A 25,834-nucleotide genomic window follows, 5' to 3' on the forward strand; every position below is an offset into this window, starting at 1 on the left:
GCAAACTGAACACGATCTGAAGATGGAACCCAACCAGCACACACCAACAATTAAAATGTATTACAGCATGAGGATATGTGGGGATACCCTGGCCCCATCTGTGAAAGCACCGTGGAATTGCAAAGACCGAGTATAGATTTGCAAATCCTGCTGCCCCAAACAGGGAGAATCTTAGACATCCAGGGGTGGGGAGGGGGGTTTTTAGAAAAGAAAGCTTGCTGTACCAGGACTTGAGTGAGACTAAACAGAAACAGCTCAAGATAGTCTTTGTCCCACCCCAGTCTTAATTCATAAGCCTGGGGTCCACTATTCATTTTTTAGTGTGTCTTGAATGAACCTGGTCTTCTTACTATTACCTGGAGGTCAGTTCCTGTGTGGTACCCCTCCAAAGAAGCACTAATTAATCCTCCAGATCCCCCAAACAGACACAGAGCTTTACAGGAAATTACCTTGAGGGACAACAAAAGGGAATCATTCCACACCCATCTTAAAACTTCCTAAAAATCCTTTTTGTCCATTTTAGTTCTAGAAAATATCTGCTCCCACCTATATTATATCTTCTTTGAAATGTTTCTGAAACATTTTCTTTTCTCCTCCTGTACCTTTGGGTCTCTCCTATTACCCCAGTAGGGTAATAAATATCAGAAGGAATAGATTCTGTGGCACACAGGTGGAAATCATGAAGGGAAGAAAGGGAGCTCTTACTGAGCATATCAGGGCCTTTCACAAAAGCCATCTCTTCTAATCCTTTAAACATCTGCATTGATTGATGAGAAAGCACCTTGCTTGGAGGGCTGACCTGGGATTCAGGACTGCAAAACCTCTCTTCCTGTGGACTCTGCCCCAGCTGGCATTCAGCTTTTAAGTTCTGAACAATCTCTCATAGGCAGATGCTTCTTGGACTCATGCCTCTTCGGCCCCCTGCCCGCCTCTATGTGTGGCCTTCAGCCAACATCAATCCCAAATGGAGCATCCATCTTGGGTTGTCATTCAGCTTCTGAGAAATGGCTTCTCACTGGCCCTGCTGAGGCTGCAGGTGTGCAGCCCCCACCGGCTCTTTCCTGGTCCTCGCCACCCCCCTTCCCCACCCCGGGAATCCTTGTGGTCCAAGGGGGCCTTCTCCATAAAGCCTGCCGGACACTCTGCTCTGGGGCTCTGGCTCCCACCCTGTATTCAGACAAGCCCCTTTGGAAACCCTGTTGAGCCATTGCTTCTCTTCTCTGATTCTGAACGTATGGACTCTCTGTTTTCCAAAAGCATCTCTTTTGGAAAAAGTTGTCCTTCCCATCTCTGCTGCCAGAGCGCCTGGTCCCCACTTCCCACCTTGGCCCTGAATTTTGCCTGACTGCAGGTTTCCTCTTGCCCCTCACAAATTCGTTTTAAGGGGAACTCCTATTTTAAAACCATTTTTCAAGATTCTTGCCATATCATACCTTCATTTTGGTGCGGCCCTCCCCCTGGCCTTTAGTTGTGGTGGGGTGGGGAGATAATTTATATAACAGAGTCACCCAAGTCAACTGTCCAACATTTTCCTTAAGGTAGGAAAAATAATATGTGCACACAACGTGCGTGTGTGTGTTGTGTGTGTGTCATGTGTGTTGTGGCAAAAGAAAAACTTGGCTGGTCTTTCTGTCCAGTTCCTGGAGAGGTACCTCTATGTCCCCTCCATGACCTGGAAATTTCCCTTGATGGGACTGTCTGTTGTTACTCTTGGCAGGCCTAGGACCACACCTGGTAGTTCTTGGGCTAAGGAGGTGATGGGGTGGGGCCAGCCGTACCTGCAGCCCTCAGGTGGGGGCTGCCATGCCAGAAAGGCCAACCCGGTGACTCGGGGGTAGGGCTCTGACCGGGACAGGCCAGCTTCGGGAGCGGAGGGGGCCGCACATTGATGTCAGCCACGTGGGCAGCGAGTCCGCCAGTCATGGCTGTGCGGTGAGGCACCCCCCATAGACTTGGGGCCGTTGGCTTCTGAAATTGAAAATGGACCCCACTGTGCTCCCTTGACTCGTTCTGGTCCTACATGGAGAGGACACGGGCACCTGCATTTGAGACTAGACCTTACCCTATGGTTTCTTCTGGCTTCTTGTTGTATCCTTTTACAATAATCATAAGTACAGCGCTTTCAGTCAGTTCTGTGAGTCTTTCTAGCAACTTATCAAACCCAGGGGGTGGGGGAATCCCGGGATTTGGGCAGGCCTGTGGGTGGCCTGGTTCCCCAACCTTGCCATGGGTGCCCGAAGAACAGTCTTGTAGAGGCCCACGGTAAGCCTGTGGAGTCTGACCTGACTCCAGAGAGAGTCTGAAGTGAGTTGCAGTATTTGCAGAGGCTGTTCAAAGTTGCAGAAACCTCTGTAACCTAACAGCGTGTGTGCGTGGGTAAGGTAGGTTGTGTCTTAGTTCCCCGACAGCTGCCATGCTTCCAGGCCACAGCTGGTGAGGACCTGCTGCTATGACTTCAGCTCCCTGCCATATACCTGTGTCCCCAGCTCCTTTCTAGGGCCAAAGGAATGGAATATTCTGACACAGCCTAACATGAGGTTCTGCTTTCCAGACCAGTGGTTCTCAGCCATTTTATTATCATTATTATTATTCTACATTAAACATGATGTAAACATGATTAAGCATACAAAGGCCCAGTATACTCTTTGTTTATGAAAAAAAATTTTTTTAAGTCCTAGGAAAGCAAAACAATATAATTTATAATTTCCATAAGTATTAAAGGTAAACTGGTCACTGCCTTCAGCTCATGTCCACAGAATATCTATAACATGTGAAAGATAGATGATGTAGTCCCAATTCAGATCAAATTATGCCCAATTTTCATCTTTCTTCGCAACCCACTCTTCTCCCATTCATGAATACTCAAGACTCCCAGGAGCTCTTACTGAATGCAGAGGCCCCGCCTACTGAGGGAGAAAATCGGGCAGTGTGTGCAGTGGTGCGTTGCTTTCTTTGGGGCTGGCAGCTGTGGGCAGCTCCTGGGTGCTGAGCTGAGCTGTGCTGGGGCTTCCCCAGCTGCATGGAGGTGGCAGACACTCTGGCTCTAGTGCCATCTTCACCTCTAATGATTCCTCCTCTCCGTGACTCTGAGCTCTCAATGCTCCAGTTCTTTGGAACACAGCCCCTCTCACCTTACGTATATCCGCATTCTCACAGGGTCATTTTTCCCAGGCCGTCCCGCGGTGCTGGGGTAATGGGGTCAGAAAGAGTAACAGGCAGATGCAATTCTTTTCTGCAGTGAGCCTCCTAAAGACCACGTCCTCGCATTCTAAGAGCCAGTCTCGTCTTTTCTATTTATTCATTTATTTACGAAGAAAATCATGCAAAAAGCACAGACTTCCCACATATCCCCCTCTCACACAATTTTCCCGATTCACATTTTGCATTAGTGTTGTATTTTGTTGCAACCGATTAAGCAATAGTGATACTGTAAGTAAGCCTTTTTCCAATAGAAGGGCCTGCCTGACCCAGTGCCACAAAGGAGACACATGTCTCCTGGTGAGGAGGTCAGTTTATTCTAAGTGCACAAGCAGGGACTGGTTTTGGGAAGATTCCTGCAGTCCCTTGCTTTGCACACTTCTCACCGGGAGACACGTGTCTCCTTTGTGGTGCCTGGTCAGGCAGGCCCTTCTATTGGAAAGCGCTGTGCTTGCTTTTCAGTGTTACTATGCTTACACTATTAGCTTTACCTCACTGTTTACATCAGGCTACACTTTGTGTTGTACAGTTCAATAGTTGCGTGTATATGTGGTACCTTAAAAGTACCCCTTTTCAAATACACAAGTCAGTGGCCTTGGTTACATTCACGAAGTTGTGCCTCCATCACCATCATCCCTGGTCACAACTTTCGTCACCCCAAACAGAAACTCCAAACCAATTTACCATTAATTCCCCGTTTCAGTTTGCTAAAGCCACCAGAATGCAATAGTCCAGATATCAGAATGGCTTTTACAATGGGGATTTATTAGCTTACAAATTTACAGTTCTAAAGCTGTGGAAATGTCCAAATTAAGGAACCCACAGGCTGATATCTTCTCTGGAGATAGGCCACTGGGGCACCTCTGTCACACGGGAAGCACATGGCCTAACCCTAACCTCTGCTGGTCCTTTTCCCCTGGTTTCATTGCTTCCAGCTCCTGGCTTTGGAGGTTTCCTAACAGCTTCTCTGGGGCTTTTTCTGTGAGCTTTTCTCAATTTCATGTCGTAGCTTTTGGAGGTGTTTTATCCTTTTATAAAGTATTCCAATAAGGGGATTAAGACCATTCTGAATAAGGTGAGGGTCACATCTCAACTGATATAACCCAATCAAAAGGTCCTACTCGCCCTAGGTCTGCACCCACAGGAATGGATTAAGAGACTGTGGCCTTTTCTAGGGTACACAGCTGCTTCAGTCTGGCCCCTGGAAACCTTGTATTTTAGTTTCTGACTTTATGACTTTGCATATTCTGCTCATTTGATATAAATGAGAGCATACAGTATTTGTCCTTTTGTGCCTGGTTTATTTTACTCAACATGATGTGTTCAAGATTCATCCATATTGTAGCACACATCACAACTTTTTCCCTTTTTATGGCCAAATAACATTCCATGTGTGTATAGACCACATCTCATTTATCCATTCACCTCTCAGTGGACACTTGGGTTGCTTCTACCTTTTGGCAATATCCAGAGGTGGTTCTTCACTTGGCTCTTAACTATCAGCTTCAACCTTCCCTTGGTCCATCCACCCAAAATGACTCTGAAAACTCCTGGGGCTCCTCAGGTCTGAGGAAGAGAGAGAGAGAGATGGTCACTTCAGTAGCCCGGAGAAGTGAGAAAGCGCCTTTCCCAGAAGCACGCAGTGAGCTTTCCTTGTCTCTTTTTTTTTTTAACATGGGCAGGCACCGGGAATCGAACCCGGGTGCTCTGGCATGGCAGGCAAGCATCCTTGCCTGCTGAGCCATCGTGGCCCGCCCTTTCCTTGTCTCTTATTGGCTCCAACCATCACCCTAAAATGGTAGCTAGGGATTGCAGTAGGATGAGTGGCTAAGGCTTGTGAACCTAGACCAGTCCAGAATCTGGAGTAGAGACAGGTGCTTCCAAAGACCCTAAACTGGGTCAGATAGATGGACATGCCCGAGGGAAAGGGAAGAGGGATGGGAGCCAGGGAGACCACCACTATGAACACGACATGGGACGGAGTCCAATGGCAGAAGGTTCCATGGTGAACGGGAGACGACACATGGAGACGGCTCTTCCAAGAGGTTCGGCTGTGAAGAGGAGTAGAGAGATAAGGTGCTCACTGCGTGGAATGGGCAGGCAAGGAGGTGTTTTCACGATTTATTATCTTATTTTGAAGTGTTACTGAGATATATTCACACACCAAACACACCGTCTGAAGTCTACAATTATTGGCTCACAGTATCATCCCATAGTTGTGCAGACATCCCCGTGATCAGTTTTAGGACATTTTTCATGATTTATTTTTATAAGAAGAGCTAACAGAACATCCCTGAACACTGGCAGGAGGATCCAGTGGAGGAAAGGGCTGAAGATGTGTGGAGGGAGTGGGCATCTGGTGTCGTGGAGGGACACAGGCTCAGGCCCAGCAGAGCTTCAGCCAAATGCCGTGGACGTTCTGGGCAGGCCTTTCGTCTCCCCCTGGGCTGCGGAATGGAAAGGGATTGAAACAACTGCACATAACAGGGAAGGAGGGGTGGTTGGGAGAGGGCCCTCGGTGTGTCCACGACTTCCCAGCAAGGTGCACTGAGTGAATAAGAGATGAACAAAGTCTCTGGAAGGTGAGAGGACTTCGTGTGAGGGGCTGGCTTCTGCTGGAGAGAGATAGTACTCTTTCAGAAACCAGGGATTCGTGAAACCTCAGGTGAGTTAATCTCCTTGAGCCTGGGAATAATAGTCCTGCCTTAGAAAAGCCCGGAGGTTTGAATGAATAATGTTTGTAAATGACTTCATGGCATATATATATTTAGCTTTGTTAAGACCTCTGTCTCATCCTTACAACCTCAGTCAACTCTACAACTCATTTTAAGCCAGTGACAAACTTCTGGCTAAGTGCTAGATTGTGTTTTGGGGGCCAAGAGATTTTGGAACACACTAAAAGGAGAAGGAAAGGGGAGAGGAAAAATCACCGATATAAAGTTACATTTGCAAAGCTTTTGTTCATCGAATAGCCTCCCAGTTCCTTGCCAAGGAATCTTCAACAAAGTCTTTGTAGAATTTTTCAAGGTGGTAATTAACAAGTCCTGTATATTTGCTACCTGGAAAGGAATGCTGTCAGTAGCGTCCTCTTCCCAGATAAAGGAAGGACCAAGATGTCATTATTCCTAAACCATTTTTCACAGCCTTACTAGGTCACGGGCTGTTCTGGCCCCAGATGTCAGGAAGCAGGCAAGAGGGAAGAAATCAGGAAAAGAGAACTGAGAAGGAGTCATTAGAGCTGACCTTGGACAGCATTCACGTGCTATGTTTTACTGTGGAAATAACTGACCTTCTTGCATACCTAGCTTTTCTTTTGGTAAAAGAAGAAAGGTTAAAAACAGACACACAAAACAAAAAATACAAAAAACAAAACCAAAAAACCAAAAAACCAAGCCAAACCAAACCAAACCCTTCTTCCTACTTAATTCATTGGGATGAGCCAAATTGTTTTCAACTAGGTGTGTTTGGAAATAAGGGGAGGTATTTTTTTGGTTGTCACAGTTCTTGGGTGTGTTACTGGCATTCAATGCCCCTTGAGAAATGCTGCTTGACATTGTTCAAAGGGAAGCTCCAGTTGTGCCAGTCTGTTGGTGGTGTGGTGGTTTGGAGCTGTTCTGTACCCCAGAAAAGGCCAAGTTCTTTGAATCCATTCCTGTGGGTGCAGTCCTGTTGTGGATGGGACCTTTTAGTTAGGTTATTTCAATTTGAGATCAGACCCACGCCATTCAAGGTGGGTCTAAATCCTTTTATTGGAGTGCTTTATGAGTGGACAAGGAACAGAAAAAGCCAAGAGAGCTTAGAGAGAGAAAACCTCCAGAGATGCTAAGAGAAGACCCACAGAAGCTCAGAGGAGGCCACTAGAACCAGAAGCTGAAAGCAGTGAAACCCTGGAGTGAAGGCCCAGCAGACACCAGCCACGTGCCTTACTAGCTGACAGAGGAGCTCTGGATGCTAGCAGCCTTTCTTCAGAAAAAGTATCTTCCTTTTCATGCCTTAATTGGGACATTTTCACAGGCTTGGAACTGTACATTTGTAACGAATATATCCTCATTGCAAAAGCCAACCTATTTCTGATATATTGCATTCTGGCAGCTTTAGCAACACAAAACTGTTGTGTTCTGTACCATCGTACCATGTTGGAGTCTAGGAATCTTCTGGGGGGAGCATTTTATAAGAGGGAGCTGGACAGAGCGGATGCTGTGGTGTGCTCTGCTAATACTTTCTTGGGGAAACAGCTGCTTTTTTGCCCTCCTCTTAGGCTGTGCCTAGACACTTCAGCATCTACCCAGTAGAGGTTGGGTATGGCATGCACTTACTTGGCAGGTATGCTCAAGAGGGCTTTTCTGTTTCCATAACTTGGAAAGATCTTGTTAGTGTTTCTCTGAAAACAAAGGAAGGAACTGATCAGATCAGTCGTGCGCTTAAAGAACCTAGAGCCTTGGCCGTAGAAACCTCATCCCTGTTCCTCACCACTGGTGAGGCAAAACACTGGGAGCAATAAAATCTACACTGAGGTGTTACACACCTTGAACACAGTAATTTATGGAGCACTTTTTCTATTTCTTTGCACACGGCATGATGCCATCCTCGGAAACAAAAGTCCACGTGTAGTCCAGCAAACTCATTGTCCACACTGACCACATCTCTCAGCTCTCATGGTAAGTCTGGGGAGGAAAGCTGATTGAGTTTCAGAGGGAAGCTATGATTGAATTTCAGAGTAAGAAAGGTTTGATTACTTAAAACCATCAGGTAGAAAGGTGCTCTGTCTAAATAGACTGCTGGTTGCTGCAAAGACAGTTCAAGCCCTGGCTGTGAGTTCTTGCAGGAAGATGAGAAACATGTCAGCCACTCTGGCAGAAGGGAAGCCTCCTGCTGCCTCCAAGGCACAGAGAGAGTTGACCCGTTCTTAATAGCCAAACCCCAGATTATTGAGTGGTTCTACCATTTACACATTTGTTTGTTTGTTTTTATAGCCCTCAACTTTGCATTTCTACTTTTTATCTTCAGCTTGGCACATCCCTGAATTGTGAAAATTCCGTTGGGTATTAAAAGGAATGATTAATGCCAGTTTACAAATGTGTGAATGCTTATATAAATTTAGATGTAGGAACTGCACATTTTTTATTGGCTTTCCTATTAAATCAAGCAAAGTTTCAGAGAGAAATAATTTTCAATTGTCAAAAAGCTTACATTTCAGAAACCTCAGCTACCTTTGCCTTTGCCTGAAAGCTTAGGGAAAAAGGCTATGGATGAAGGCTAGCCATTTACTTAGAAAAGAATGATTGGGTATTTCAATTAGGAATCTGATGTGGATACTTTGTGTTTATTTTAAATTTATATTCATATAGTTCCCTTTCTCCAAGAAGTGTGAATTAAAATATTAACCCCATGTGACAATCAAAATAAAACAAGTTAAAGAAGGCATAATTATGCGATGGTACTGTGAATCATTGTATATTTTGGCTGGATTGTATAGTGTGTAAATATATCTCAATAAAATTATAACATCAGAGGAAGCTGGGTAAAGAATATATGGAGATCCGCTGTAATATCTTTGCAACTTTTCTGTAAATCTAAAACTATTCCAAAATAAATTTTTTTAAGTGGAAAGAGAATTTAAATAACAAACATGGTTAGATTGGCTTTGGAGGCAGCAGTTCCAGCAAGCAAATAATAACCTATCTCTTGCAAAGTATCCATCCACTCATCCATCCAGCCATCCATTTGATGATTGTTCTTTAACACCTACCATATGCCAAGCACTGGATTATATCCCAGGAATAAAACATTGAGTAAGACATAGCCTCTGCCCTCAAGAAGCTTGCTGCCTGGCAAATGGGTATTTACTGACTGTGCTGGTCTGAAATTGTTATGCACCTCAGAAAACCCATATTCTTCTAATCCAGCCTTGTGGGGGCAGACCCACTGTTGGATGGGAACTTTTGATTAGGTTGTTTCCATGAATGTGACTCCCCTCCCTGCCCCCCATCCAAGTTGGGTCTTTATCCATTTCCTGGAGTCCTTTAAGATAGAGACAGTTTGGAAAAAGCTCTGACAGAAATATCCCGGGAGACGATAAGCAAGGACCCATAAAAACTGAAGGGCCTTAAAACCAGGAGAAAGCTGAGAGAAGTGACGAGATGAAATCCAGAGTCTGCCTGAAGAAGCCAGAGCAGAGTGCCAGCCACGTGCCTGCCCAGCTAACTGAGGTGTTCCACATGCTGGTGGCCTTTCTTCAGAGTCCAGGTATCATCTTGTTTATGCCTTAAATTTGGACATTTTCATGGCCTTAGAACCGTAAATTTATGACCTAAAAATCCCCTTTATAAAAGCCAATCCATTTCTGGTATATTGCATTCTGGCAGCTTTAGCAAACTGAAACACTGACATTTTCCTATTTTCTTTTGAGCTAGGGGGCTTATTTGCTGGCTCTTTTTGGAGCCAATATTGGACCCTTCATGTAGAGACCATGAAACTCCATACAGTCCATCAGCCAGCCCCTAACATACTGATGAGGTAACCCTAAGATGTTGTTATTGTCACAGGGATAGAAGTGTGAGACATATCCAGGAACCAATAAAATGGTGTTTGATGCTATGCTTCATGCAGTCTATCTAAACCATGGCAAATGTGGAAACCTGCCCATGGGGTCACTTTCACATGTTATTGTTAACATCCCTATGGCATGTGTAGGGCAACTGTTATGACTGTTAACATTTTACATATGAGAAAATGGTGATGCTCAATAATGAAATAATTTACCCAAGTTACCAAGCCAGCAAGGGGCAGGGCCAGTAGTGGAACCCGGGTCATCTACAGTGAGCATGTAATGGAATCACCTCGAGGCTTGTCAAGACATAGATGGCTGGGTCTCACCCCCAGAGTTCCTGATCCAGTAGGTCTAGGGTGGGTCTCGAGGTTTTGCCTCTCTAACAAGCCCCCAGGTGATGCCAGAGATGCTGGCCTGGGAGCACATGGTGAGAGCCACTGATCTACATCAAAGGTCATGTCTCTTCAGCTTCTTCATCCAGGAAATTGGAGAGTTTTGATCAGCAATAGCAGGGGTTTCTGAACATGCACTTCAGACTCATCTACCTTTTAAAGTAGCCCAAAGCCTCCCCACTCCCCATTCTGATTCTTTAGCTTGGGATGGACTCAGACATCTAAATCTTTCTTTAAATTTCCCTAGGTGATTCCCAAGGGCAGCCAGAATTGGGAACCTGACTTGTTGCACATTGTCAGGTGATTCCTGATTCCTTTAAGGCCTCCCAAAAGCTGCTGAAGTATAAAAAGACTTTGAAATAGGACCTAGAGTTATGGAAAAGAAATTTAATTTGCAGCAAACTGCACCATTTATATTTGAGTAAACTATAAAAAGACATTTAGGTTTTGAAAGCCTAAAGGGAAAGAATGGCAGTTTAATAGTTTGTCTATGAAACAAATTTATTCTGCTTAAATTTGACTAAGAGTTAAAGTTCCAAACAGTTTTAATCATTTCTAAATAATTCTCGAAATGGGAGCAGAGATGGCCAATCTTACATAGGCTTTTCAGGGAAGGATCCCAAGGAGACTGGGTACATTTCAGGTCTATCTGTAAGTAGGAGGGGAAGAATGTTCTGACTGGTCTGCGGTTTCTGGACTCTCTCTGGGTTTGTTGTACAAGGTCATTGCCAGCTTGGTCCTTGGGAACAGGCAGGCAAGCTCAAGTTGTTATTTCTAACAATGGACTTGCTTAGGATAAGACTGGTCTATATGCAGACACTTATCACTGACTTCCCATTCAGACTGAGCGAGAATTAAGCACCACATAGTACTCTTTTCATTCACGTGATCCACATTTACTACCTAATTTGCAAGCACTCGGGCCAGGTGCCATGCTGGGGTGGGCAGTGCATACCTAATTAATCATAATCTGGTTCATGGAATGTGTTCTGTATGAATCCATATTTGGCCCCACTCATCTGTTTGTTTCTAAATAATAAGCATTTGTGAACCTACCATCCAACATGGAAGCTGAAACACTGGTAATAGTTTAATCTCCTTATGTGGAATTCTCCACGTATCCAGAATCAATCATTCCTTGGCTCTTTTTTTTTAGTTAAACTTTTTATTTTCAGATAATTATAAATTCACATGCATTTGTAAGAAATAAAACAAAGCTTTGCCCAGTGTCCTCCCAATGGTAACATCTGAACACTGTAGTACTCTTTTAGTTTAGAAGTTGCCGGGATGCAATATACCAGAGTTCAAACGGCTTTTAAAATGGGGACTTTATTAAGTTGCAAGTTTACAGTTCTAAGGCTGTGAAAATGTCCAAATTAAGGCATCTAGAGAAAGATACCTGGTTCAAGAGTACCAACGATGTTAGGGATTTCTCTCTCAGCTGGAAAGGCACAAGGCGACGTCTGCTAGCTTTCTCTCTCTGGGGCTCTGTCCGTTCTGTTGGCTTTGTCGGTTCTGGTGGCTCTAAAGCTTTTTCAAAAATGGTGCCCTCTTAAAGTGCTCCAGTAAGCAACCCCACATTGAATGGGTGGAGACAGATCTCCATGAAAACCATCTAATCAAAAGTTACCACCCACAATTGGTGGGTCATATCTCCATGGAAACAAAAAAGATTCCACCCAGCAATACTGAATGAGATTAAAGGGACATGGCTTTTCTGGGGTACACAATAGCTTCAAACCAGCACAAGTACTATATCAGAACCAGGATATCGACACTGATAGGGTGGAGAAACAGGAAGTCTCACCCCCCATGAGGATCCCTCACGTTGTCCTTTTCCAGCCTCACCCTCTGCCCTCCTGACCCCTCCCTTCTTAACCCCTGATGACCACTGATCTCTTCTCCATTTCTATAACTTTGTTATTTCAAGAATGCTATATATACGTGGATTTATACACTACATAAACTTTTGGGATTGGCTTTTTTTCCCCACTCAGTATAATTCCTTGAAGGTTCATCCAGGTTGTTGGGTGTATTGGTAATTGTTTTTTTTTATTGCAGAGAAGTCCATGGTAATGAGGGACCATTTTATTTAGCCATTCACCCATTGAAGGACATCTGGGTTGTGTGGGGCTATTACTAATAAAGCTGCTATAAATATTTTTTTCCATGAACATAAGAGTACAATTGTTGGGGTGTATGGCAGGTATGGGCCTAGTTTTTTTAAGAAACTGCCAAACTGTTTTCTCAAATGGTTATACCATTTACATTCCCACCAGCAAGGTATGAAAGAGCCAGTTTCTCTGCATCCTGGCCAGCACTGGGTGCTGTCATTATCTTTTAATGTAGCCATTCTGATAGATGTGGGGTTATTTTGTAAGTTAATTTGTGATTCACCCTGCAGGGGTGGGGTGGAAGGTCCCGGTGGAATGTGGCTAATGACAGTCTCACACCAAGAGAACTTGAGAGGAAGTTTATTACTCACACAAGGAGGCTGTGGGCAGCGTGGGCACAAGCAGATCTGCACTGGCTTGAGGGCAGCAGAGGGAGTGACCTGAGCCTTAGTGGCTGACTTGTGGCCTCAGGAAAACCCTGGGGGAAAAGCTGGGGGGACTGAGGTTTGAATATCCTGCTGGCTCCAAGGGAGGGGAGCACATGTGGGCATTTTCAAAATCATCTTGTCCAAATGTGGGGCAGAAAAGGAAGGGGGAGGTGGTATTTGAAAGCTGTTCAGCAGTTGAACATCAAAATGGATCAGACTCTTACTACAATTCACTCCTGATGTTTGATAACTGAAATGTACCATGTTTCATTTAATTGATGCTTAATTTGTTTAAATATAAATTTTAAGAGCCACATGCTTAGGTAGCAGCAACCTATAATGAGAGTGAAGTGGCCTTGGAAGAGCACATCTGCCTGACCACATCCGACAGTTGGCAAAGCCAGGAAAAGATGGAGGGGCTTGTTCAGGTCATTTGCTCCAACATCGGAGATATCATCATCAGTGTAGCATGTTGCCTCATTCTCTTGGCTCTTGGAGCAACTTTGGGCATGTTTGCCCATGTGCAGCAAAAAGTGTTTCTAGGGGAGCACTCGCTGCTTTGCCTGGCCCAGAGATCAGCTAAGACGAGGCAGTTTTCGGCGACCGTGGCTGCCAGAGAGCATAACTCTCATCGAGAGCTTTAAGGGTCACAGGAGGACGAAGCATCTATTTGGATATTATTTTGAATGCTTCCTGATTGTCATCAATTAATTTTTTTTGGTTAGATAACGTGGTGGGCTCCTAAGGTCTCACTAGTGACACCCATTCTCTGTTCAGTAGAATGAGGGAAATTGCTGAGTATATAGCCAGATTGGTGCTGTTTGTTTAGAGGCAGGAGCCCTGACGTTTGTATTTTTGGTATCTGAGAGGCAAGGAATTCCCAGTTCTTTACCCCAAATGGGGTGACCCTGAATGGGAAATTGTTGCCCTTGACTGTACCAAACAGCCAGGCTTTGACAATGGCCCAGGAGTGAGTGACGGTATATAATTAGGGCCAACTGCTGCCCAGGGCATCCTCAAGGCCGAGATGACCACTCAGCATTCAACCAGCTGTGCTGCCTCTGATGTCCCATCATTCATTAGGGATGCCCTGGTTAAGGGACAGTAGCCACCGCCCAGGGTCCCTAGCGCGTGTGTGGTGGCACTGCTCTCTGGGGAGTAGATCAAGTCCTTTAGTTGCTCTTAAAGGTTTCCCAGGGAGCCAAAGTGCCTGGGGGAGAGGTCCCCTCCAGCACCATGGGACCTGGCAAGGGACTGGGGACAGGGAAGGCCATTCTCCCATACGTGGGCTATGCCACAGGTACCATTTCAGGGAGGCCTCGGTGCCCATGTCAAGCATTCTACAGCAATAGGGCTGCAGGGTGAGGTCCTCTGAGAGCTTCCATTTCCAGGAGGCCTAGTGTGTGGCCAAAAAGTGTCACTTCAATGGCTCCCACAGGAAGTTTAGAGGTTTTTTTCTGTCCTAGAAGCCCATGGGCAGTTTGTGGGCCTCAGGGGTTGTCTTGAGGCTCCAGGATGCACAGGCAGTGGTCACCAGAGCTTCCAGCGGAGGAGGTACTAAAGGAAGAGCAGTTAGGTGGCCTCTAGATTGACTCTGGGATCTTTGGTTGTAAAAGGCACCATGTGGGCTGAGTTCTGCGTGACCACATAAACAGGCTTTAATATTTGTAAATTGGGGAATCTGTTGTCTCCAGAAACCAAAGACAACTAATAAGTATTGGACTTGCTCGAAGGTGGATGGGGCTGATAAAATGAGGGGTTGCTTTTTAACCAAATCACGAGTGGGGTGGTCCCCAGCAGATGCCTGTGGATTTAAGTGGCAGGGCCCTGAGTCTTGTGTGGAGTAGTAGGTGGGCCCCTCTCAGGAAGTGCAGAGGTGAGTGTGTGATCTGGGTGAGACTGTCCAAGAATTTCCTTGCAAGAGGATGTTATCTATGTAGTGACATAACAGGAAACGCAGATCCAGGTAAGGCCCTGCCCGTGGAGGCTGTTTGGGTGCCCATGGACGGCCAAGTAAAGGTACATTATGTCCCTTCCAAGGTGAACGTGACCTGAGCCTGTGAGGTTGTTGAAATGGGCATTAAATAGAACATAGTAGCCAAGTCTATAGAGCAAAATATCTGCCAGCAGAAGATAGAGTGGCCTTAGACGTCTCAGTTAAGTTAATGGCGGTTCAGTGGGCGGGAGCATGGTGCTGAGACTTCAGTAACCCACCCAAAGCCCCCTTCATTCTTTCCTCTGTCCCCTCCATGTGAGAGCTGAGCCTGTCTACCATCCTTTACAAGTTTCATTTATTATATTGTTCAGTTCTAAAATTTCCACTTGGTCCTTCTTTGTATTTTCTATTTTTTTTTCCTGAGATTTTTCTGTTTCTTTGCTGAGACAATTTTTTTCAACTGTTTCAAATGTGTTTGTAATTTTGCATTGAAATATTTTAAAAATCAGCATCAGATAATTCTAACATCTCTGTCATCTAGATGCTGGAATCTATTGTCTTTTCCATTCAGTTTGAGATCTTCCTGGTTCTTGGTATGAGGAGTGATTTTCAACTGAAACCTGGACATTTGGGGTATTATATGAGACTCTGGATCTTATTTAGTTTAACCTTCTGTTCTAGCTGGCTTTTTTGTATGCCACTCCAGTAGGGGGATGGGGGTGGTGGTGGTGGGGTGTGGTGGAGATGGGATGGGGGTGGGGGGTAGGGCGGGGCTGATACTGTCTGTCTCCTACGTGGCCTCCCTGACTTGGGGGTGGGGCAGCCCCTGCACTTCTGGGTGGCAGTGGAAGCCCTGGCTCTCCACTTGGCCTCTTGGGACATTATCCAGTGTGAAGGGGAGAGGGCCGCCTTTCCTAGTGAGGTGGAATCCAGATTCCCCAAGTGGGATGAAAGCCCTGGGCGGTGAAAGTCCCACTCCCCTTCAGCCAGCATCCTAGCGGGTGAGCAGGGACCCTGCTTCTCGGCAGGGGAGGGATGCGGTGGGAGTCTGGAACCACCCCCCTCTTGCCCTGGGGATGGGTGGGGTGGCCGCAGCTTTTCTCTGTGCATTTATTTGACTGGAGTAGAGCAGTTATGATTTACAAATTTTCTGTCTTGCTGGACTGTCCCTTTCCTGAGCAGGAGCTTTTGACGAGGTTTTGCTCTTTGCTTTTGACTGCTCCCGTCGCTGCTGCAGGTGGCAGGCTTCTCCAGCTTCAGGTCCGGGATAAACTGGACAATACAACCTGCAAACCCAGGGAGCTCAGCACTGTGGGCCGTGAGTCCTCCGCCAGCTCCTCTCTTCTCTCCACCTCCCGGTCTTATGCTGGTTTTCTATATAATGCCCAGGGCTTCTAGTTTGCACTTTGCAGGAAGAGGAAAACGTAAAGTCTAGTCCATCTCCCTGGAAGCAGAAGTCCTTCATTCCTTTGTTTCGTTCAGAAAATGTTTTTTTTTACATCTACATTCTTTCCTTAAAAATATTGATTAGCTCATTGTCTCAGTTTATGACAGACTTGCCCATGTTGTGCTAGCTGCGGGCCAGATCTGGGTGGCGTCCATGACAGACTGTGGTCCCCCCCACCCCTGCCATGCTGCCAGTGGGGGTCCGAGTGGGCGGCCGAGTGCCCCCAAGGCACCGGGCCCACAGCCCTCACCCCCTACGTGGGGCACCCGAGGTGGAGCCCGGGCGGCGGTTGAGTGTGGCTGCGGCGGTGTTTGCACAGGCCACGCTTGGTCACTCAGGATGGGGTAAGGTTTCCCAGCAGGCTCCAGAGGATTCTTTAAATGCCTCCGATGAAAATTGTGAAAAGCTGTTGAATGGCGCTTTACAGGGAAACTGAGCTGCAGCTGGGCTGGCTTTGTGACATGCATCCCTAACAACAACCAGAGCTTCTATTTTAATCAGAGTAGAAAAAAAGTTTATGTTGTGTTTTATCTCACATGTACAAAGTTAGTTAACCTCAGAGTTCATTTTTAAGTCATTAAATGTAATCTGTTGGTACTTTACAGAATCTGCCATATTCACAGACTTGGTTATGAATTTATTAACTGTTTCTCTAAAGATGAACTCCCTGTATCAGAGGCCTCAAGCTATGTCTACAGCTTCTAGCTCTCATCAGTTTATAAATTCTTCGAGGAATTTAGATGTCAGATACCTAACGAACAGGTTTTTGCAGCTGCATCTAAACTCTAAATGGTCTTAGAGCTCTGGCATCCGAGCAGATTACATAGAAGGTCCAAGCCCGACAGACCTGGGATCCCAGCCTCGCCCCACTGCTCCTGTCTAGGGACCTGGGGCGCATTGCTGAATCTACCTCCTCTTGTGTAAAATGGGAATAGGGTGGTTGTGGGGGTTACTGGAGGTAAAATATTTGCAAAATATTAATACAATGAGTTTACCAGAAGGCGTGATATATATAAACGGTAGTTGTTACTAAAAGTAGGTAGTTTGGGAAGGCTAAATGGTATGTAAATTATGAAAGCGTGGAGGTAAGTGGCAGGTGGTATATAATCATATTTCTGCAAGCGTGTTCCTCATCTTGGCTGCCTGTTAGGGTTACACAGGGAGCTTTAAAAACAGCTGGAGGCTGAGGCCACACTCCAGGCCAAGCTTATTGGAATCTGTGGGGTGGGCCCAGGTGTTGGTACTTTTTGAAGCTCCCCAGGTGTGAGCACAATAATGGACCCCAAAGACATCTCTGTCCTGCTCCCTGGAACCTCTGAGTGCTCTGTTACATAGCAAAAGGGAATTAAAGTGGCAGATGGATTTAAGGTTGCTAATCAGGTGAAATAGGGAGATTATCGTGGATTATTTTGGTGGGTCTTATACAAGCACAAGCATTCTTACATATGGAAGAGGGAGGCAGAAGAGTTAGTGTCAGAATGATGTGATATGGACTTCAGCAGTCCTTGCTGGCTTTGGAGGTGGACAAGGCCACAGGCCAAGGCCCGTGGCAGCCTCTAGCAGCTGGAAAAGGCAAGTAAAGACATTCTCCCCTAAAGCCTCCAAAATGGAACTCAGTCCTGCCGACACCCTGATTTTAGCCTCATGTCTGATTTAGAGATTTGGGTCACATTTCTCACCTCCACAACTGTAAGGAAACAAATTTGTGTTGTTTTAAGGCACTAAGTTTATAATAACTTTTACAGGAGCAGTTGGAAATTAAAACATGCTGCAGAGTTTCTGCTTGCTCTCCACCTTCATCTGCCAAAATCTTGTTTCAGCTCTTTCTAGGTGTGGCTTTGCCCTAGAGGTGGGGGCTTGCCCTAGTGTCTCTAGTTTTCTTGTCCAGGATTTTTTTTTCCTTTACTTAGGAGATTCGTCCTCTTCTATTTTTATTTTTGTGTTTATAAAGATTTATCCTTTAAAATTTTAATTTTGTGTTTATTCCTCCTGTGAAATTTCAGACACAGACAATTTTAAATAATAAAATGGGCTTCTTCACAAATTTGCTAATGACTAGTGAAAATTAGGTCAGTTGGTTTTAAAAATATGTAAGTTTAGAATTCATATGAATTGTAAGAAAAAAGTGCATAAGGAAGAATATGCATTTAGAAATTTAGAACATGGTAGAAAGACTAGAAAAGTATCAGCTAATTTCCTGTGAGGGGATGGAATAGCTTGATGAGGTGGGAGATGGAGGAGGAGACTGGAGAAGCAGCAGAAAGTAGAGATGAAAGACCTTGGCAGTGGTGACCTCTGAAAGGGAGGCCACCTCGAGGGACGCGGACTGTCGAAGAGCGAGCAGGGTGCCACATGGTCCCGCTTACTCATCATTCCCTCCCCACAGCACAAAGTCACACCCCTCATTCCATGGGATGCTTTCTCAATTAAACACTTTACTTGGGATATGACACTTTACAACTTTAAAACTGGAAATACTAGAGAATGTTCTTTCCCAGACTCAGAGCTCTGCTTGGTGGGAATGCTCTATTCAGTAATGCACTTCACTGTACAATTAAAAAGGTTAAGACTGCTCAAGAGGCAATTTCATGATGTGTAATGTGTGCTTTACATTTTATAAACTTATAAAACTTGCTGTTTTGGTTAGGCATTTTTTTTTTTCTACTCTGAAATCTCATTTAGAGATTTACTTCTTCTAGTTCTGTGGGAGAGGTAGAGAAAGAAAAAAAGAGCCCTGCCAAGGTTGTTCGTCCAGAGCATTTAGAATTTTATTTCTTGTGGCTCTGAGGACACAGAAGCCTTTGATGAAATAGGGGTTTTGAAGTATGTAGGAAGAAAAAGGAAGTCCAAAAATTTTTCTCCTTCCTATTTGCCTGACTAATAAATATTTTCAAGTGCAACATTGGTACAAAGGTGTTACAGATTAAATTATGCTTCCCACAAAGATGGAAAAAGTCCTAACCCCAGTTCTGTGAATGCGAACTCATCTGTAAAGAGGGAATTTTAAACTTACTATTTTTTTGTTTTCATTTTTCCCTTTATCTATCGCCCATCCTATTACATCTTCTCTTCCCATCCCACTACCAACTTATTTCCTCAGATACCCTAGTTTGATTAAAGGGAGTCATTCAGGTTAGATATTTTCAACCTTGGCTCTGCCCCCTCTCCCCCACACTTGAACATCACAACCAATCAACCACTGCACCCTATTCTATTTCTGAACATCTCTCACACCTTGTCCTGGCTCTGCTCCATTCAGATGGCACTGCACTGGCTCAGGCCCTCATCCCTAGCTACTATGCTCCAGTCTCTTTGAGCACAGTCCTAGACAAACATGCAAAACTATGTCTTGCCTAGGAGGATTCCAAGTTTTCACTCAATAAGGCAGAGCAGTTACATACACTCAGAGAAGGAGGTACCTCTCATCTAGCAACTGAACAAAATAGTTCAAAAGCAATAAAAACCAGTGAATTTTCCTATGTCAACAGTCATATAAAGACATTCAAAACTTGGCCACCTGGCAGAACTGGCTTGGGCAGTTAGGAATATAAGAAAGCAAGTTTCCCAAGAACCAGTTCCAGAACCCTGGGCAGCCAGGCTTTCCCAGTGTGCCAACTAGGCTCCGTGAAGTGACCAGTGGCTGGGGTATTCTTTTGTCTCAGTGGTTAAGATTTGAACAAGTTAAGGTGAGGCCAATTATTAGAATTGCCCTGTAGCTTCACTTGAGTTGAAAAACAACTCCTTTCATTGTGTTTCCAGAGAATTAGTTAATACTCTTAAGAATTATATTTGGAAATTGATATTTTAAAGGACAATGCACATTACCTCCACAATTGTGTCAAACAGAGCCCAAAGACAATGGGCTGTTTTTACGAATGTAATATATACAGGAAACTTACTGTAAAATGGGGTAAGAGGTCGGGTGGGGGAAAGCACTGCCTTGTCTGGTCTCTTTCTTGGCCAGCTGTCTGCACTCCCAGCACATTGAATCATTTTATTTAACCATACTATTTATTGATCTGGTTTTGAGAGGAAGTGGGGGAGGACAGCCCCTTACAACAAAAATTATTCAGGCCAAAATGTGAGCCTGAAAAAGTAAACTCACCTTTCCCTTTATTAGTCTAATTAGTGAACCTTTATCTAGAACAATGCTTGAAGACTCCAGCAAAAGTTGCTGTGGTATTGAATACCATTTGTTCAGCACAGGCAGCTTTGAAAACTGCAGTGTAATAATTAAATCCTAACATTTTTAAAGAAAAGATGTTTATATAAAATACCACTGCTCCCACCTGTTTGTAGATGAGCAAAGTGGGGCCAGAAACAGATACTTTAGTGTGCAATTCCAGGTCAGTGATTTCACTTCTTGGCACTTCTGTTTCCTCAGTTTCAAAATGGGGATAGTAATTTTTGCCCTAATTACAAGCTTTTCAAAACTTGTGTTAAAGAATTTTGTAAAATACAAAGATGTCTACATATATATAGGTACTCCTGAAAGTGAATACCCAGCTTTACACACAGTTAAGATTATATTCACCATTGGCACAGGTTTTTTTTTTTTTCAATTTGTTTTTATAATAATTTTCATTTAATATATATTAAGTTCATTTGTTCTAAATACTGAGCTACACAGTAAGATGGATATCAAAAATAAGAGAAAAATGTAGTCCCCACACTGAAGGTGTTCATAGCCAAGGTGACTCAACATAAGGTAACCAACTCTCATTTTATTCAAAATATATACTTAAGTTAAAAATTTTTTTTCTACATGGTTGTAGGACATCCATTTTATCACAATAATCTTAAATCTGAGGAAAGCCTACATCTGCACAATCCAAAATGAGCAGAAAGTTCAAGGAATAACACTGCAAAATGTTCAAGGACATACAGAGGTAATCAGTGTTCGGAACGGTGCCTGGAGTTGCCTACAGCCTAAGCTCTCAGAGTTAAACAAGTAAATACTGGATTATTTCAGTACGATTTTGCTATAGTCTACTCATTGAATCCTAAAGTAATTGAAAATTGTAATCCAAGAATTAACAAAAAAAAGGTCATTTTCAGGAAAAATAGAGTTTTCTGTATTTATGTATTTGAGGATTAAAGGAATATTTTCATCAGGCAATTATCCCTTGAACTGATAATGTATAAAAAAGCAGTGCCAAGTCATTATTAACTAAAATCAAGCAGGGGTATTTTCTTTGTGTTAAAAGTTTCAGGTGTAGGGCAGTTCTTCCAATAAATCTAAACCAAGATAGAAAGGGGACAGGGCTTAAAGACTGAGAAGCCTTATGGGTAGGAAGCAGTCTGTGGGGGAGGCAGTGTAGAGGACTGAAAGTCTTCATTGTGAGCAACACGAGAGGTGGTAAAATTATCTGTTTTCTGGGGAGAACAAAAAGCTAAGATGTACCATCACACACAATCCCGTCATAAGGGACTTCCTGCTAGCCTGGAGTATTGGTCTCATTTTTGTGTGGACATGTTTTCAATTGTCTTGGATATATATTGGAGTAAAATTGCTAAGTCTTATGGTATCTCTATGTATGCATTTTTAAGGAATTGCCAAATTGTTTTCCAGAGTGGCTGTACCATTTTATATTCCCACAAGTAACATACAAGATTCTTATTTCCCACAACCTCACCGACATTTATTTTCTGTTTTCTACTATAGCCTGAATAGTTTATGTTTAATAATCTTATGTTTAGGTTGTTGATCCACTTTGATTTTTTACTTCATTCTCTTGTTTGCAGGTGTTCATCTGTCCCAGCAACATTTGTTGAAGATTGTTCTTTCCCCACTAACGGTCTCAGCAAAAAAATTGTCTGGACTCTCAATTCTATTTCCCTGGTCTAGATGTTTACCCTTATGCCAGTTCCACACAATTTTAATTATTATAGCTTTGTATTAAGTTTTGAAATACAGAAGTTTGATTCCTCCAACGTTGTTTTTTTCAGTATTATCTTGGCTATTTGGGGTCCCTTTCAATTCCATATGAATTTGAGGATAGGCTTTCCATTTCTGCAAAAAGCCCATTAGAACTTTGATAGGGATTGTGCTTAATCTGTAGATCACTTTGGCTAGTACCGCCATCTTCCTCAAATTGCCTTCCAAACCATGATCATGGAATGTCTTGCCATTTATCTAGGTCTCCATTAATTTCTTTCAGCAGTTTTGCAGTTTTAAGAGTACAAATCTTTTGTCTCCTTGGTTAAATTTATTCTAGGATGCTATCCTATTCTTAGATGCTATCACAAATGGAACTGTTTTCTTAATTTTCTTTTTGGTTCTTCTTTTAACATAATTGATTTTTGTGTGTTGATTTTTTGCTCCAGAATTTTGCTGAATTTGTTAGCTCTAGTTGTTTTCAATCCACAAACATTGGATGCCTTTCCATTTACTCAGGCCTTCTTAATTTCTTTCAACAATGTTTTATAGTGTTCTGTTTGAGATTTGAATTATTTTCTTAAATTTACTTCTAAGTATTTTATTCTTTTTGATGAATTAATTTCATTTTTGGCCCATTCATATGCTAGTGTATAGAAGTATAACTGACTTTTGTATACTGACCAGTATAGAAGTATAACTGACTTTTGTATCTGCAACCTTGCTGAGTTTATCAGTTTTAATAGCTTTTTCTAAAGTAGATTCTTGAGAATTTTCTACATATAAGATTATGTCATCTAAATACAGATACTTTTCCTTTTTCCTGCCTAATTGCTTAGTGGTTAGACCTTCCAGTACAATGCTGAATAGAAGTGGTAGTGTGGACATCCTTGTCTTTTTCCTGATTTTAGTGGGAAAAAGTTCAGTATGATTTTAGCAGACTTTGTCAGATTGATTAATCTGTTCTATTCCTACTTTGCCAAGTTTGTTGTTACTGTATTTTCGTCATGAAAGGGTGTTAAGATGTCAAATACTGAGATGATCAAGTACTTTTGTTCTTTATTCCAGAAATGTGTATTACAGGGATTTTTGTATGCTAAGGTAACATTACTTTTCTTGGATAAATCCCACTTCGTCACAGTACATAATTGTTTTTTTTTTAATAGCTGCTAGATTTGATTTCCTAGTATTTTGTTGAGGATCTTTGCAGTGATACTGGTCTCTAATTTTCTTTTCCTGTGATGTTGTGGTCTAGTTTTGCTATTGGGGTAATACTGACATCATGAAACAAGTTAGAAAGTATTTCCTTCTCTTCTATATAGTTTGTGAAGGTTTGTTAATTCTTCTTTAAATATTTGGTAGAATTCACCAGTGAAGTCATCTGGATTTGGGCTTTATTTTGTGGTAAGGTTTAAAATTACTAATTTAATCTCTTTACTTACTATACCTCTATTCAGATTTTCTATTTGAGTCAGTTTAGCAGCTTTTATTTCTAGAAATTTGGCCATTTCTTCTAGGCTATGTAATTTGTTGCCATACATCTGTTCAAGTATTGCCTTGTAATCCTTTTTATTCTCTAAAGACAGTGGTGATGCACTCTTTCATTTCTGATTTTAGTAATTTGAATTCCCCTCCCCCTCATACATGTTTGCCAATCTTTTCAAAGAACCAATTTTTGGTTTTATTTTTCTATATTGTTTTTACATTCTCTACCATTTGTTAATAGTCTTTATTATTCCCTTTTTTCTTCTCAGTTTTCTTTTTCCAGTGTCTTAAAGTGGAAGATTACTGATTCGCAATCTTATTTCTTTATACGTTTTTATATAGGTATCTACTATGATGTCCTCTAAAAATGTTTTTGTTGCAATCTAAAAATTTTGTTATGCAGCCTTTTTATCTCACAGGATTTTCTAATTGTACTTTTGATTTCCTCTGGCTCATTCACTGGTTATTTGTAATTCTAATTAGAATAATTCATTTCTAATTTCATCCCAGCATGGGCAGAGAAAATACTTTTAAATTTTATTTAGACTTTTTAAAGGCCTAATATATGGTCTATCTTGGTGAATATTGCATGTGAATGTGAGAAGGTATATTCTTTTGCTATTGGTTGGAAAGTTCTTTGGATGCCTCTCACATCTTCATTTCCTTGTAGACTTTTGGCCTTGTGCTCTATTCATTATTTCAAGTGCAGTAATATTTCCAACTATTATTACTGAATTGACTGTTTCAATTCTGTCAGTTTTTACTTCAGAATTCTTATAGCAAGATACTGACAGTATTCTGTAATTATTTATTGGTTCTTTTTTGAGATGCATATATTTACAATTATTAAAGCTTCCTGGTAAACTGATCCTTTTATCAAGAATGACCCTTTATCTCTTGTAAAGTTTTTATGTAAAATATTTTCTCTATCAGTATAACCTCTCCAGCTCGTAAATGGTTGTGTGGTATTTTTTTTTTTTTTGCATTGTTTCACTTTCATCCTACTTCTATCTTAGAATCTAAAGTGTCTCTTGTGTACATATAGTTGGATCCTGATTTTTAATATAGATATCTGCCTCGTGACTGTTTACTGCATTAACATTTAATGTTAATATGATTGGATTTGTCTCCAATTTTACTTTGTTTTTTATAATGTATCTTTTTTGTTCCTGTTCTTCCTTTACTAGTTTCTCTCATTAAGTGATTATTTTCCAGTGTGAAATTTAATTCCTTTAATTATATTTTAGTTTAAAAATAAAGGATTGTTACTGTAGTTTACATCTTATCTGAACCTACTTAAACTTTATATTTGAACTTAATTCTAGCAAAATATAGAAATGTTACTTCTATAAAGCTCTATTCCCTCTTTCCTTCTGTTATGTTATACATATTGTATCTCTATAGGTTACAAACCCAACTGCACTTTTTGTAACTTCATGTCTTTAGGAAGCTGAAAAGAGGTGAGCGGTATGTTTATAGCTTTTTATACCTTTTAGGTTACCATTTCCATGGATTTTTTACCCCGATACACCTCTACTCCCACTCAACTGCCTTGTGCTGTTATCACAAAGTCATTTCCATGTGTATGTATAAACACATTGCTTTATAAAACTGCTTTTTAAAATCAGTTAAGAGAAGTGGTTATTACAATCTTTTATAATTTCTTACATCACAACCTAGAGAGCCACTACTTTTTTGATAATCATGGTTCCCTTTGGTTTTGGAAAAATACTTGATGCTATAAGCCAGAACTTCCTTTAGTAGATCATGTAATGGGGTTTCCTAGGAAGGAATTCTCTCTTTTCAATTTTAACTCCTTTTTTTTTTTTTTAAAGTCTGGGAATGACATTATCTTGCCTTCAGTCCTGAAAGGCTACTTTGCTGGGTATGATTCTTGGTTGACAATAGTTTTCTTCCAGCACTCTGTCGTTCTATTGCCTCCTGGCTTCCATTGTTACAGACTAGAAATCAGCTGTTAATCTTAATGGGGCTTTCCTGTACACAATGAATGGTTTTTCTCTTTTCAAGGTTTTCTCTTTGTCTTTCAGCACCTCTATTGTGATGTGTTCAGGTATGATATCTTTTTGTAGTGATCCTGTCTGGTATCTGCTAATATTGTTGGATGTGCAGATTAATGTTTTTCACACATTCAGGAGTTTTCTGCCATTATTTCTAATATTCTTTCTAATCCATTCTGGCTCTTCTCCTTCTGGTACTCCTATTACACATACACCGATATCACACGTTTTTCTGAAGCTGTTACTTTTTCCCTGTTTTCTCTTGTTTTTGGGTTCACAAAATCTCTAGTAACGAATATCTAAGTTATATGATTCTTTCTACAGCCCATTCAAATCTATAGCTGCACTCCTTATGAATTTTTCATTGCTTTTCAATTTTACAATTTCC

At 42.3% G+C, this 25,834-nt stretch overlaps 1 long non-coding RNA gene across 5 annotated transcripts in view; it reads left to right on the top strand.

The window, feature by feature from the left end:
• LOC143660648 (uncharacterized) overlaps positions 1 to 25,834 on the top strand; it is a 45,859-nt gene that overhangs the window by 11,097 nt on the left and 8,928 nt on the right. Inside the window, exon 4 of one of the 5 annotated variants that reach the window (XR_013164160.1) lies at positions 21,811 to 21,958. The exons of the other annotated variants lie outside the window; for them this stretch is intronic. This is a non-coding gene — a long non-coding RNA (uncharacterized LOC143660648). Of the gene's footprint in view, positions 1 to 21,810; positions 21,959 to 25,834 lie in introns of those variants that run through there. 5 annotated transcript variants of the gene reach the window in all.

Source organism: Tamandua tetradactyla, chromosome 17 (assembly GCF_023851605.1).
Source record: "Tamandua tetradactyla isolate mTamTet1 chromosome 17, mTamTet1.pri, whole genome shotgun sequence".
Lineage (NCBI taxonomy): Eukaryota > Metazoa > Chordata > Mammalia > Pilosa > Myrmecophagidae > Tamandua > Tamandua tetradactyla.